The 14597-nt window shown below is 46.5% G+C and overlaps 6 non-coding genes and 1 pseudogene across 6 annotated transcripts; all 7 read right to left on the bottom strand.

Moving 5' to 3' along the window:
• Positions 1-1923: 1923 nt before the first annotated feature.
• On the bottom strand, positions 1924-2119 carry LOC130320824 (U2 spliceosomal RNA). The gene has a single exon (XR_008866665.1). It is a non-coding gene; the product is annotated as a U2 spliceosomal RNA (small nuclear RNA).
• A 694-nt stretch (positions 2120-2813) lies between these two features.
• On the bottom strand, positions 2814-2973 carry LOC130320831 (U2 spliceosomal RNA; annotated as a pseudogene).
• A 2097-nt stretch (positions 2974-5070) lies between these two features.
• LOC130320763 (U2 spliceosomal RNA) lies at positions 5071-5261 on the bottom strand. The gene has a single exon (XR_008866613.1). It is a non-coding gene; the product is annotated as a U2 spliceosomal RNA (small nuclear RNA).
• A 2080-nt stretch (positions 5262-7341) lies between these two features.
• LOC130320761 (U2 spliceosomal RNA) lies at positions 7342-7532 on the bottom strand. Its single transcript, XR_008866611.1, has one exon. It is a non-coding gene; the product is annotated as a U2 spliceosomal RNA (small nuclear RNA).
• A 2089-nt stretch (positions 7533-9621) lies between these two features.
• LOC130320760 (U2 spliceosomal RNA) lies at positions 9622-9812 on the bottom strand. Its single transcript, XR_008866610.1, has one exon. It is a non-coding gene; the product is annotated as a U2 spliceosomal RNA (small nuclear RNA).
• A 2086-nt stretch (positions 9813-11898) lies between these two features.
• LOC130320758 (U2 spliceosomal RNA) lies at positions 11899-12089 on the bottom strand. Its single transcript, XR_008866609.1, has one exon. It is a non-coding gene; the product is annotated as a U2 spliceosomal RNA (small nuclear RNA).
• Positions 12090-14169: 2080 nt separating this feature from the next.
• On the bottom strand, positions 14170-14360 carry LOC130320757 (U2 spliceosomal RNA). The gene has a single exon (XR_008866608.1). It is a non-coding gene; the product is annotated as a U2 spliceosomal RNA (small nuclear RNA).
• Between the last annotated feature and the right edge of the window lie 237 nt (positions 14361-14597).

Below are 14597 nucleotides of genomic sequence, written 5' to 3'. Positions count from 1 at the left end.
AGCAGCAAGACAGGGGCCCATTGCACTCCCACGGGGCCTTTTTAAATGCAATCCATAACCCGGATTTGCCAGGAACCCTTCTTACTCCTCCTACTTGCATGTGACACTGGGCTTAGGATCTGCATAGGAAACACACACACAAGCACACACCTACCTTTGTTGCCTGCAGATGCCTCCTTGGCTGTCCCCAAACGGTATCAAACCAACACCCACGGGAAGCTGTAAGCATAGAGGACATGCCTGCACCCCATTGGACTTACCTGTGTGGGTTAAACCCGGGTTATTTGACAACCTATGGCGGTGATGGTTCTGCTCAGGCAGAGCAGTGCTGATGCTCCTCATAAAGCTGTCGCTGCTGTGAAGGTTCTAGGTGACATCACAAATCCCTATGGTTACATACACAACAAAGCTGGGTTGTTGTTGTTTACACTCTGCAAGGCCTGTGGAAGTGAGTGACATCATAGCACTGTAGTTCTGAGGGTTCTAGATGGATGCAACAATCTCCTGTTGCTTCTATGAAGGCCATAATAGACGACATCACCAAACAGCTCCATAGTCACATACACAGCAAAGGAGAGATGTTGTTTACACCTAGTGATGTCAGTGGTATTGAGTGACATCACAGCACAGTGCTAAGGCTCCTGGGCCTGGACACAGCAGCGGCTGCAATATCTCAACGGAGAATACGTTTATATATATGTGTGTGTGTGCGCGTATATATATATATATATATATATATATATATATATTTCTCCGCCGAAATCACTTTTAAACCCATTTCCACCTTTTTTTCCCTTCTCTTCCTCTTACTTTTTTTTCACGTTTTTTTACGTTTTTCTCCTTTTCGCCTCTTTTCTGGGCGTATTATTCTTCTTTTTCTTCTTTTTTTTCGTCTAATGCATACCCCATCAGTGCAGCAATGCTTATTCAATACCGCCAGCAGATGGAGACACTGGGGGATAATTTTCTAAGGATTTATACTGATTTTTCCTGTCTGAATTTGTCGCACAGAAAGTTGCAGGCCAAATATGTGTGACATTTCTGCGACTTTAGCTTCTAGAGCATTTTTACAACATTATACATAGGTGCTGAATACATAAAAAGCGACTGTTCAGCGACAGACAAGTCGCATCGGCTGAAAGTAGGCCAGAATGTCAGTCCATGTTGGAGCAGGTTTAGATACAGTCTAAAGTATAGATCTCAAAGTCTGTGCACAGAATTTAGCAAGGGCCTCGCACCTTCTGATGCATCAGGTAGGTGCACAATAGCATAGCCTAACCCTCTGTACTTTGGTCTATATTGATGCGGGACATAGACAGCCAGCTGATGACCAATCCATTAGTGCAATGGATGGCTGGAAGCATTTGTCTTTGCCTTTGCAATACCACAGAAGCAATGCATGGTCAATGTACAGCAATGACACACCTGTGTGAACAGCCAGGAGACCCCCCCCCCCCCCCATGTTATGTTACATAGTTACATAGTTAGTACGGTCGAAAAAAGACATATGTCCATCAAGTTCAACCAGGGAATTAAGGGGTAGGGGTGTGGCGCGATATTGGGGAAGGGATGAGATTTTATATTTCTTCATAAGCATTAATCTTATTTTGTCAATTAGGAACATTCAGCACCCACCCGCTATCAAGGCAGCTGCCTATCATGTCATGCCCTACCTGCACAGGTGTGCTGGCTACTCAAATGATCCAATTAAGGAGGCCATTTAGTCAGCAGCAGCAGAAGTCCTGTGCCTGGACGCTCCAACAGCGGCCAGACACAAGCAGAAGCAGAAGCAGCAGAAGCAGCAGCAGCACCACCTTTTGTTTTTTGGCTGCAGCAGCAGCAAGGCCCACAGGGCTGGCTAGCTGGCTAGCCAGCAAGCAGGTAGCAATGAAAGTAGGAATCTTTCTTTTTAACCCTGTAAGGGGGTGGTGCACTGTACCCGAAGATACTGCCATATCGGGTCAATGCATAGGGCGACGGAAGCAAGCTTCGAAATCGGCCCCCGTTCTCAAAAATCCATTTAATATATGGTCCCCAGATAGGGGACGTATCAGATATTAAACTGATAAGAACAGATTTTTTTTTTTTTTTTTTTTTTTTTTTTTTTTTTAAAGCCGAGGAACGTGCTTTCGATTCACCCAAAGTGCAAGAAAAAGTGCAAACGTGTTACACTAAAAAAAAACGTGCACAAAGGATGCGGTCTATCGCAAGCCCTTCTCCGATAGGAGAGAGGCCCCCCAACAAACCTTACCCTTCGCCTCCGGACCAAAAGGTACCTGCGAGGTTCCAGGTTCGATGTCCCTTTTCGCCGAAGCTACTAGGAGACCACAAATGCTCCCGGCATCCCCCTTGGCGTTAGCCAAGGTATCTGCCCGCAGAGCCGATTACGGTAGGTACCCTGCGAAGCAGGAGTACCCGGGGTGTTTGCAGGGAGGTGCGGAACCTAATGGCCACACACACCTCCCCTAGACCGCCAGGAGGGACACCCAGAAGGGCTACCGCATCCTGACAAATCCTGTGAACACACAACACGCAAAAAGTGACACAGTGAGACAAAAAATAAATAAATAAGTGAATGTGTGCAGATATACTGCCCGGACATCCGGCCGGATCTATAAAAATTTCTCTGATCCTAGCCAGAAGGCCGGGAATCAAGAGGTGAGTGCCACAAGGTGAAGAGATTATGGTGCCCGTGCTTCAACTCAGTGAGCCTATTCTCCCAGTGAGTTTCGGCACCTCGGGGTCACCACTCCCCGAGGCACAAAAGTACCTCGGCTCTAGACCCTCTCAGCCTCATGGCGAGACCCGGAGGGAACAGGTCACATCGGGGCAGCCGTCGAGCTGATTCCTCAGAACCAGCCCCGGAAAGCCCTGGTACACCTGCATCCTCCATGCAGCACCCATCCCCACCAGCATGAAAACTGATAAGAACAGATACTACACTTGATCTTAGCCAAAAGGCCGAGAAGCGATAACCGTGAAAGGGGCGGGCCCAACAAGGTGCCCTTCATGGGCACTATCACTGCTTGCTGTCAGGGAGGCTGCCAGACAATTTTCCATGCACACTCTGGGCTGGGGGGCAGTCAACCACCAGTACACACAGCAGAACCTAAACCCATACCATTATTGCTAAGCAGCAAGACAGGGGCCCATTGCACTCCCACGGGGCCTTTTTAAATGCAATCCATAACCCGGATTTGCCAGGAACCCTTCTTACTCCTCCTACTTGCATGTGACACTGGGCTTAGGATCTGCATAGGAAACACACACACAAGCACACACCTACCTTTGTTGCCTGCAGATGCCTCCTTGGCTGTCCCCAAACGGTATCAAACCAACACCCACGGGAAGCTGTAAGCATAGAGGACATGCCTGCACCCCATTGGACTTACCTGTGTGGGTTAAACCCGGGTTATTTGACAACCTATGGCGGTGATGGTTCTGCTCAGGCAGAGCAGTGCTGATGCTCCTCATAAAGCTGTCGCTGCTGTGAAGTTTCTAGGTGACATCACAAATCCCTATGGTTACATACACAACAAAGCTGGGTTGTTGTTGTTTACACTCTGCAAGGCCTGTGGAAGTGAGTGACATCATAGCACTGTAGTTCTGAGGGTTCTAGATGGATGCAACAATCTCCTGTTGCTTCTATGAAGGCCATAATAGACGACATCACCAAACAGCTCCATAGTCACATACACAGCAAAGGAGAGATGTTGTTTACACCTAGTGATGTCAGTGGTATTGAGTGACATCACAGCACAGTGCTAAGGCTCCTGGGCCTGGACACAGCAGCGGCTGCAATATCTCAACGGAGAATACGTTTATATATATGTGTGTGTGTGCGCGTATATATATATATATATATATATATATATATATATATATATATATTTCTCCGCCGAAATCACTTTTAAACCCATTTCCACCTTTTTTTCCCTTCTCTTCCTCTTACTTTTTTTTCACGTTTTTTTACGTTTTTCTCCTTTTCGCCTCTTTTCTGGGCGTATTATTCTTCTTTTTCTTCTTTTTTTTCGTCTAATGCATACCCCATCAGTGCAGCAATGCTTATTCAATACCGCCAGCAGATGGAGACACTGGGGGATAATTTTCTAAGGATTTATACTGATTTTTCCTGTCTGAATTTGTCGCACAGAAAGTTGCAGGCCAAATATGTGTGACATTTCTGCGACTTTAGCTTCTAGAGCATTTTTACAACATTATACATAGGTGCTGAATACATAAAAAGCGACTGTTCAGCGACAGACAAGTCGCATCGGCTGAAAGTAGGCCAGAATGTCAGTCCATGTTGGAGCAGGTTTAGATACAGTCTAAAGTATAGATCTCAAAGTCTGTGCACAGAATTTAGCAAGGGCCTCGCACCTTCTGATGCATCAGGTAGGTGCACAATAGCATAGCCTAACCCTCTGTACTTTGGTCTATATTGATGCGGGACATAGACAGCCAGCTGATGACCAATCCATTAGTGCAATGGATGGCTGGAAGCATTTGTCTTTGCCTTTGCAATACCACAGAAGCAATGCATGGTCAATGTACAGCAATGACACACCTGTGTGAACAGCCAGGAGAACCCCCCCTCCCCCCCCATGTTATGTTACATAGTTACATAGTTAGTACGGTCGAAAAAAGACATATGTCCATCAAGTTCAACCAGGGAATTAAGGGATAGGGGTGTGGCGCGATATTGGGGAAGGGATGAGATTTTATATTTCTTCATAAGCATTAATCTTATTTTGTCAATTAGGAACATTCAGCACCCACCCGCTATCAAGGCAGCTGCCTATCATGTCATGCCCTACCTGCACAGGTGTGCTGGCTACTCAAATGATCCAATTAAGGAGGCCATTTAGTCAGCAGCAGCAGAAGTCCTGTGCCTGGACGCTCCAACAGCGGCCAGACACAAGCAGAAGCAGAAGCAGCAGAAGCAGCAGCAGCAGCACCACCTTTTGTTTTTTGGCTGCAGCAGCAGCAAGGCCCACAGGGCTGGCTAGCTGGCTAGCCAGCAAGCAGGTAGCAATGAAAGTAGGAATCTTTCTTTTTAACCCTGTAAGGGGGTGGTGCACTGTACCCGAAGATACTGCCATATCGGGTCAATGCATAGGGCGACGGAAGCAAGCTTCGAAATCGGCCCCCGTTCTCAAAAATCCATTTAATATATGGTCCCCAGATAGGGGACGTATCAGATATTAAACTGATAAGAACAGATACTACACTTGATCTTAGCCAAAAGGCCGAGAAGCGATAACCGTGAAAGGGGCGGGCCCAACAAGGTGCCCTTCATGGGCACTATCACTGCTTGCTGTCAGGGAGGCTGCCAGACAATTTTCCATGCACACTCTGGGCTGGGGGGCAGTCAACCACCAGTACACACAGCAGAACCTAAACCCATACCATTATTGCTAAGCAGCAAGACAGGGGCCCATTGCACTCCCACGGGGCCTTTTTAAATGCAATCCATAACCCGGATTTGCCAGGAACCCTTCTTACTCCTCCTACTTGCATGTGACACTGGGCTTAGGATCTGCATAGGAAACACACACACAAGCACACACCTACCTTTGTTGCCTGCAGATGCCTCCTTGGCTGTCCCCAAACGGTATCAAACCAACACCCACGGGAAGCTGTAAGCATAGAGGACATGCCTGCACCCCATTGGACTTACCTGTGTGGGTTAAACCCGGGTTATTTGACAACCTATGGCGGTGATGGTTCTGCTCAGGCAGAGCAGTGCTGATGCTCCTCATAAAGCTGTCGCTGCTGTGAAGGTTCTAGGTGACATCACAAATCCCTATGGTTACATACACAACAAAGCTGGGTTGTTGTTGTTTACACTCTGCAAGGCCTGTGGAAGTGAGTGACATCATAGCACTGTAGTTCTGAGGGTTCTAGATGGATGCAACAATCTCCTGTTGCTTCTATGAAGGCCATAATAGACGACATCACCAAACAGCTCCATAGTCACATACACAGCAAAGGAGAGATGTTGTTTACACCTAGTGATGTCAGTGGTATTGAGTGACATCACAGCACAGTGCTAAGGCTCCTGGGCCTGGACACAGCAGCGGCTGCAATATCTCAACGGAGAATACGTTTATATATATGTGTGTGTGTGCGCGTATATATATATATATATATATATATATATATATATATTTCTCCGCCGAAATCACTTTTAAACCCATTTCCACCTTTTTTTCCCTTCTCTTCCTCTTACTTTTTTTTCACGTTTTTTTACGTTTTTCTCCTTTTCGCCTCTTTTCTGGGCGTATTATTCTTCTTTTTCTTCTTTTTTTTCGTCTAATGCATACCCCATCAGTGCAGCAATGCTTATTCAATACCGCCAGCAGATGGAGACACTGGGGGATAATTTTCTAAGGATTTATACTGATTTTTCCTGTCTGAATTTGTCGCACAGAAAGTTGCAGGCCAAATATGTGTGACATTTCTGCGACTTTAGCTTCTAGAGCATTTTTACAACATTATACATAGGTGCTGAATACATAAAAAGCGACTGTTCAGCGACAGACAAGTCGCATCGGCTGAAAGTAGGCCAGAATGTCAGTCCATGTTGGAGCAGGTTTAGATACAGTCTAAAGTATAGATCTCAAAGTCTGTGCACAGAATTTAGCAAGGGCCTCGCACCTTCTGATGCATCAGGTAGGTGCACAATAGCATAGCCTAACCCTCTGTACTTTGGTCTATATTGATGCGGGACATAGACAGCCAGCTGATGACCAATCCATTAGTGCAATGGATGGCTGGAAGCATTTGTCTTTGCCTTTGCAATACCACAGAAGCAATGCATGGTCAATGTACAGCAATGACACACCTGTGTGAACAGCCAGGAGACCCCCCCCCCCATGTTATGTTACATAGTTACATAGTTAGTACGGTCGAAAAAAGACATATGTCCATCAAGTTCAACCAGGGAATTAAGGGGTAGGGGTGTGGCGCGATATTGGGGAAGGGATGAGATTTTATATTTCTTCATAAGCATTAATCTTATTTTGTCAATTAGGAACATTCAGCACCCACCCGCTATCAAGGCAGCTGCCTATCATGTCATGCCCTACCTGCACAGGTGTGCTGGCTACTCAAATGATCCAATTAAGGAGGCCATTTAGTCAGCAGCAGCAGAAGTCCTGTGCCTGGACGCTCCAACAGCGGCCAGACACAAGCAGAAGCAGAAGCAGCAGAAGCAGCAGCAGCACCACCTTTTGTTTTTTGGCTGCAGCAGCAGCAAGGCCCACAGGGCTGGCTAGCTGGCTAGCCAGCAAGCAGGTAGCAATGAAAGTAGGAATCTTTCTTTTTAACCCTGTAAGGGGGTGGTGCACTGTACCCGAAGATACTGCCATATCGGGTCAATGCATAGGGCGACGGAAGCAAGCTTCGAAATCGGCCCCCGTTCTCAAAAATCCATTTAATATATGGTCCCCAGATAGGGGACGTATCAGATATTAAACTGATAAGAACAGATACTACACTTGATCTTAGCCAAAAGGCCGAGAAGCGATAACCGTGAAAGGGGCGGGCCCAACAAGGTGCCCTTCATGGGCACTATCACTGCTTGCTGTCAGGGAGGCTGCCAGACAATTTTCCATGCACACTCTGGGCTGGGGGGCAGTCAACCACCAGTACACACAGCAGAACCTAAACCCATACCATTATTGCTAAGCAGCAAGACAGGGGCCCATTGCACTCCCACGGGGCCTTTTTAAATGCAATCCATAACCCGGATTTGCCAGGAACCCTTCTTACTCCTCCTACTTGCATGTGACACTGGGCTTAGGATCTGCATAGGAAACACACACACAAGCACACACCTACCTTTGTTGCCTGCAGATGCCTCCTTGGCTGTCCCCAAACGGTATCAAACCAACACCCACGGGAAGCTGTAAGCATAGAGGACATGCCTGCACCCCATTGGACTTACCTGTGTGGGTTAAACCCGGGTTATTTGACAACCTATGGCGGTGATGGTTCTGCTCAGGCAGAGCAGTGCTGATGCTCCTCATAAAGCTGTCGCTGCTGTGAAGGTTCTAGGTGACATCACAAATCCCTATGGTTACATACACAACAAAGCTGGGTTGTTGTTGTTTACACTCTGCAAGGCCTGTGGAAGTGAGTGACATCATAGCACTGTAGTTCTGAGGGTTCTAGATGGATGCAACAATCTCCTGTTGCTTCTATGAAGGCCATAATAGACGACATCACCAAACAGCTCCATAGTCACATACACAGCAAAGGAGAGATGTTGTTTACACCTAGTGATGTCAGTGGTATTGAGTGACATCACAGCACAGTGCTAAGGCTCCTGGGCCTGGACACAGCAGCGGCTGCAATATCTCAACGGAGAATACGTTTATATATATGTGTGTGTGTGCGCGTATATATATATATATATATATATATATATATATATATTTCTCCGCCGAAATCACTTTTAAACCCATTTCCACCTTTTTTTCCCTTCTCTTCCTCTTACTTTTTTTTCACGTTTTTTTACGTTTTTCTCCTTTTCGCCTCTTTTCTGGGCGTATTATTCTTCTTTTTCTTCTTTTTTTTCGTCTAATGCATACCCCATCAGTGCAGCAATGCTTATTCAATACTGCCAGCAGATGGAGACACTGGGGGATAATTTTCTAAGGATTTATACTGATTTTTCCTGTCTGAATTTGTCGCACAGAAAGTTGCAGGCCAAATATGTGTGACATTTCTGCGACTTTAGCTTCTAGAGCATTTTTACAACATTATACATAGGTGCTGAATACATAAAAAGCGACTGTTCAGCGACAGACAAGTCGCATCGGCTGAAAGTAGGCCAGAATGTCAGTCCATGTTGGAGCAGGTTTAGATACAGTCTAAAGTATAGATCTCAAAGTCTGTGCACAGAATTTAGCAAGGGCCTCGCACCTTCTGATGCATCAGGTAGGTGCACAATAGCATAGCCTAACCCTCTGTACTTTGGTCTATATTGATGCGGGACATAGACAGCCAGCTGATGACCAATCCATTAGTGCAATGGATGGCTGGAAGCATTTGTCTTTGCCTTTGCAATACCACAGAAGCAATGCATGGTCAATGTACAGCAATGACACACCTGTGTGAACAGCCAGGAGACCCCCCCCCCCCCCATGTTATGTTACATAGTTACATAGTTAGTACGGTCGAAAAAAGACATATGTCCATCAAGTTCAACCAGGGAATTAAGGGGTAGGGGTGTGGCGCGATATTGGGGAAGGGATGAGATTTTATATTTCTTTATAAGCATTAATCTTATTTTGTCAATTAGGAACATTCAGCACCCACCCGCTATCAAGGCAGCTGCCTATCATGTCATGCCCTACCTGCACAGGTGTGCTGGCTACTCAAATGATCCAATTAAGGAGGCCATTTAGTCAGCAGCAGCAGAAGTCCTGTGCCTGGACGCTCCAACAGCGGCCAGACACAAGCAGAAGCAGAAGCAGAAGCAGCAGAAGCAGCAGCAGCACCACCTTTTGTTTTTTGGCTGCAGCAGCAGCAAGGCCCACAGGGCTGGCTAGCTGGCTAGCCAGCAAGCAGGTAGCAATGAAAGTAGGAATCTTTCTTTTTAACCCTGTAAGGGGGTGGTGCACTGTACCCGAAGATACTGCCATATCGGGTCAATGCATAGGGCGACGGAAGCAAGCTTCGAAATCGGCCCCCGTTCTCAAAAATCCATTTAATATATGGTCCCCAGATAGGGGACGTATCAGATATTAAACTGATAAGAACAGATACTACACTTGATCTTAGCCAAAAGGCCGAGAAGCGATAACCGTGAAAGGGGCGGGCCCAACAAGGTGCCCTTCATGGGCACTATCACTGCTTGCTGTCAGGGAGGCTGCCAGACAATTTTCCATGCACACTCTGGGCTGGGGGGCAGTCAACCACCAGTACACACAGCAGAACCTAAACCCATACCATTATTGCTAAGCAGCAAGACAGGGGCCCATTGCACTCCCACGGGGCCTTTTTAAATGCAATCCATAACCCGGATTTGCCAGGAACCCTTCTTACTCCTCCTACTTGCATGTGACACTGGGCTTAGGATCTGCATAGGAAACACACACACAAGCACACACCTACCTTTGTTGCCTGCAGATGCCTCCTTGGCTGTCCCCAAACGGTATCAAACCAACACCCACGGGAAGCTGTAAGCATAGAGGACATGCCTGCACCCCGTTGGACTTACCTGTGTGGGTTAAACCCGGGTTATTTGACAACCTATGGCGGTGATGGTTCTGCTCAGGCAGAGCAGTGCTGATGCTCCTCATAAAGCTGTCGCTGCTGTGAAGGTTCTAGGTGACATCACAAATCCCTATGGTTACATACACAACAAAGCTGGGTTGTTGTTGTTTACACTCTGCAAGGCCTGTGGAAGTGAGTGACATCATAGCACTGTAGTTCTGAGGGTTCTAGATGGATGCAACAATCTCCTGTTGCTTCTATGAAGGCCATAATAGACGACATCACCAAACAGCTCCATAGTCACATACACAGCAAAGGAGAGATGTTGTTTACACCTAGTGATGTCAGTGGTATTGAGTGACATCACAGCACAGTGCTAAGGCTCCTGGGCCTGGACACAGCAGCGGCTGCAATATCTCAACGGAGAATACGTTTATATATATGTGTGTGTGTGCGCGTATATATATATATATATATATATATATATATATATATATATATATTTCTCCGCCGAAATCACTTTTAAACCCATTTCCACCTTTTTTTCCCTTCTCTTCCTCTTACTTTTTTTTCACGTTTTTTTACGTTTTTCTCCTTTTCGCCTCTTTTCTGGGCGTATTCTTCTTCTTTTTCTTCTTTTTTGTCGTCTAATGCATACCCCATCAGTGCAGCAATGCTTATTCAATACCGCCAGCAGATGGAGACACTGGGGGATAATTTTCTAAGGATTTATACTGATTTTTCCTGTCTGAATTTGTCGCACAGAAAGTTGCAGGCCAAATATGTGTGACATTTCTGCGACTTTAGCTTCTAGAGCATTTTTACAACATTATACATAGGTGCTGAATACATAAAAAGCGACTGTTCAGCGACAGACAAGTCGCATCGGCTGAAAGTAGGCCAGAATGTCAGTCCATGTTGGAGCAGGTTTAGATACAGTCTAAAGTATAGATCTCAAAGTCTGTGCACAGAATTTAGCAAGGGCCTCGCACCTTCTGATGCATCAGGTAGGTGCACAATAGCATAGCCTAACCCTCTGTACTTTGGTCTATATTGATGCGGGACATAGACAGCCAGCTGATGACCAATCCATTAGTGCAATGGATGGCTGGAAGCATTTGTCTTTGCCTTTGCAATACCACAGAAGCAATGCATGGTCAATGTACAGCAATGACACACCTGTGTGAACAGCCAGGAGACCCCCCCCCATGTTATGTTACATAGTTACATAGTTAGTACGGTCGAAAAAAGACATATGTCCATCAAGTTCAACCAGGGAATTAAGGGGTAGGGGTGTGGCGCGATATTGGGGAAGGGATGAGATTTTATATTTCTTCATAAGCATTAATCTTATTTTGTCAATTAGGAACATTCAGCACCCACCCGCTATCAAGGCAGCTGCCTATCATGTCATGCCCTACCTGCACAGGTGTGCTGGCTACTCAAATGATCCAATTAAGGAGGCCATTTAGTCAGCAGCAGCAGAAGTCCTGTGCCTGGACGCTCCAACAGCGGCCAGACACAAGCAGAAGCAGAAGCAGCAGAAGCAGCAGCAGCACCACCTTTTGTTTTTTGGCTGCAGCAGCAGCAAGGCCCACAGGGCTGGCTAGCTGGCTAGCCAGCAAGCAGGTAGCAATGAAAGTAGGAATCTTTCTTTTTAACCCTGTAAGGGGGTGGTGCACTGTACCCGAAGATACTGCCATATCGGGTCAATGCATAGGGCGACGGAAGCAAGCTTCGAAATCGGCCCCCGTTCTCAAAAATCCATTTAATATATGGTCCCCAGATAGGGGACGTATCAGATATTAAACTGATAAGAACAGATACTACACTTGATCTTAGCCAAAAGGCCGAGAAGCGATAACCGTGAAAGGGGCGGGCCCAACAAGGTGCCCTTCATGGGCACTATCACTGCTTGCTGTCAGGGAGGCTGCCAGACAATTTTCCATGCACACTCTGGGCTGGGGGGCAGTCAACCACCAGTACACACAGCAGAACCTAAACCCATACCATTATTGCTAAGCAGCAAGACAGGGGCCCATTGCACTCCCACGGGGCCTTTTTAAATGCAATCCATAACCCGGATTTGCCAGGAACCCTTCTTACTCCTCCTACTTGCATGTGACACTGGGCTTAGGATCTGCATAGGAAACACACACACAAGCACACACCTACCTTTGTTGCCTGCAGATGCCTCCTTGGCTGTCCCCAAACGGTATCAAACCAACACCCACGGGAAGCTGTAAGCATAGAGGACATGCCTGCACCCCATTGGACTTACCTGTGTGGGTTAAACCCGGGTTATTTGACAACCTATGGCGGTGATGGTTCTGCTCAGGCAGAGCAGTGCTGATGCTCCTCATAAAGCTGTCGCTGCTGTGAAGGTTCTAGGTGACATCACAAATCCCTATGGTTACATACACAACAAAGCTGGGTTGTTGTTGTTTACACTCTGCAAGGCCTGTGGAAGTGAGTGACATCATAGCACTGTAGTTCTGAGGGTTCTAGATGGATGCAACAATCTCCTGTTGCTTCTATGAAGGCCATAATAGACGACATCACCAAACAGCTCCATAGTCACATACACAGCAAAGGAGAGATGTTGTTTACACCTAGTGATGTCAGTGGTATTGTGTGACATCACAGCACAGTGCTAAGGCTCCTGGGCCTGGACACAGCAGCGGCTGCAATATCTCAACGGAGAATACGTTTATATATATGTGTGTGTGTGCGCGTATATATATATATATATATATATATATATATATATTCTCCGCCGAAATCACTTTTAAACCCATTTCCACCTTTTTTTCCCTTCTCTTCCTCTTACTTTTTTTTCACGTTTTTTTACGTTTTTCTCCTTTTCGCCTCTTTTCTGGGCGTATTATTCTTCTTTTTCTTCTTTTTTTTCGTCTAATGCATACCCCATCAGTGCAGCAATGCTTATTCAATACCGCCAGCAGATGGAGACACTGGGGGATAATTTTCTAAGGATTTATACTGATTTTTCCTGTCTGAATTTGTCGCACAGAAAGTTGCAGGCCAAATATGTGTGACATTTCTGCGACTTTAGCTTCTAGAGCATTTTTACAACATTATACATAGGTGCTGAATACATAAAAAGCGACTGTTCAGCGACAGACAAGTCGCATCGGCTGAAAGTAGGCCAGAATGTCAGTCCATGTTGGAGCAGGTTTAGATACAGTCTAAAGTATAGATCTCAAAGTCTGTGCACAGAATTTAGCAAGGGCCTCGCACCTTCTGATGCATCAGGTAGGTGCACAATAGCATAGCCTAACCCTCTGTACTTTGGTCTATATTGATGCGGGACATAGACAGCCAGCTGATGACCAATCCATTAGTGCAATGGATGGCTGGAAGCATTTGTCTTTGCCTTTGCAATACCACAGAAGCAATGCATGGTCAATGTACAGCAATGACACACCTGTGTGAACAGCCAGGAGACCCCCCCCCCCCCCATGTTATGTTACATAGTTACATAGTTAGTACGGTCGAAAAAAGACATATGTCCATCAAGTTCAACCAGGGAATTAAGGGGTAGGGGTGTGGCGCGATATTGGGGAAGGGATGAGATTTTATATTTCTTCATAAGCATTAATCTTATTTTGTCAATTAGGAACATTCAGCACCCACCCGCTATCAAGGCAGCTGCCTATCATGTCATGCCCTACCTGCACAGGTGTGCTGGCTACTCAAATGATCCAATTAAGGAGGCCATTTAGTCAGCAGCAGCAGAAGTCCTGTGCCTGGACGCTCCAACAGCGGCCAGACACAAGCAGAAGCAGAAGCAGCAGAAGCAGCAGCAGCACCACCTTTTGTTTTTTGGCTGCAGCAGCAGCAAGGCCCACAGGGCTGGCTAGCTGGCTAGCCAGCAAGCAGGTAGCAATGAAAGTAGGAATCTTTCTTTTTAACCCTGTAAGGGGGTGGTGCACTGTACCCGAAGATACTGCCATATCGGGTCAATGCATAGGGCGACGGAAGCAAGCTTCGAAATCGGCCCCCGTTCTCAAAAATCCATTTAATATATGGTCCCCAGATAGGGGACGTATCAGATATTAAACTGATAAGAACAGATACTACACTTGATCTTAGCCAAAAGGCCGAGAAGCGATAACCGTGAAAGGGGCGGGCCCAACAAGGTGCCCTTCATGGGCACTATCACTGCTTGCTGTCAGGGAGGCTGCCAGACAATTTTCCATGCACACTCTGGGCTGGGGGGCAGTCAACCACCAGTACACACAGCAGAACCTAAACCCATACCATTATTGCTAAGCAGCAAGACAGGGGCCCATTGCACTCCCACGGGGCCTTTTTAAATGCAATCCATAACCCGGATTTGCCAGGAACCC

Source organism: Hyla sarda, unplaced genomic scaffold (assembly GCF_029499605.1).
Source record: "Hyla sarda isolate aHylSar1 unplaced genomic scaffold, aHylSar1.hap1 scaffold_222, whole genome shotgun sequence".
Taxonomy (NCBI): domain Eukaryota; kingdom Metazoa; phylum Chordata; class Amphibia; order Anura; family Hylidae; genus Hyla; species Hyla sarda.
This window is presented reverse-complemented; position numbering and strand designations above follow the sequence as displayed.